Source organism: Galeopterus variegatus, unplaced genomic scaffold (assembly GCF_000696425.1).
Source record: "Galeopterus variegatus unplaced genomic scaffold, G_variegatus-3.0.2 Scaffold10386, whole genome shotgun sequence".
Classification (NCBI taxonomy): Eukaryota; Metazoa; Chordata; class Mammalia; order Dermoptera; family Cynocephalidae; genus Galeopterus; species Galeopterus variegatus.
The window spans coordinates 41,679-42,583 of record NW_007736497.1 but is presented as its reverse complement, the minus strand read 5'-3'; positions in this window follow the sequence as shown (position 1 = coordinate 42,583).

Below are 905 nucleotides of genomic sequence, written 5' to 3'. Positions count from 1 at the left end.
TTGTACTCTGGCCAAAGGCTGATGGCTTTATCCGGTATAGAAACACTTCACTAAGAAAAAGTGTAGTTGCAGAAGTCTTATGATTTGGATCATACATGCATGCATGCGTATAGCTGTGTGGTTTCTTTTGTGTAAGTGTTGAAACATTGTTCAGAGTGTGTGTCTGCTCAAAGTTTTTTATTCAGTTAAGATGTATATTTATATGAATCTACATACTTGAAATACTTTAGCCATTGTGTAAACATATGTGTACTTTTGTATGTATTCATATCCATGTGTGCCTTTGTAAAGTTATGAAAAGTGGTTTTACTTGTAGTTCTCTCCCTGGGTGCCTTCCTCATAGGGAAAGTTGAGATGCTAAAACATGATTTTTGAATGTAGTCAAATTTCCTGTAGCACCATTAGCTCTATTTGTTTCCTCTTCATGGTGAAGTGCTATATCTTTGTGTTTCTCTTCCCTGGGCTTGCTGTCTGGTATGTGGCATCAAGCCAAATTAACTGGAAAGGGAAGAAACTGCTGAGCCAAAATTCTTTCCTTATCATGACTGCAGGAAAAGTCCTACAGGAGGATTCATCTACCTACTATAAAGTGTAATAGTTCACTATTTATGAATTCACACAAACTTGTCAACGGGGACATATGCACCAACTGTGAAAGTTGTTTCAATCAACATGTAGTCATGTGTGTCAAACTCTAACAAAAAATAAATAAAGCCAGAAGGCTGAGGTGGGAGGGCACTCATGCATACAGGCCTGTGATAAGAACCATTACAAAGAGTCTTATTCACATAAACTTGTAACAAAAACTTTTGCCAAGAAATTTTTCAAACTGCCACTTGCTACATGAGTCACAAGGACACCTAACTGGATGTACAAAAAGATTTGCCTGACACTGTCTCCACTAA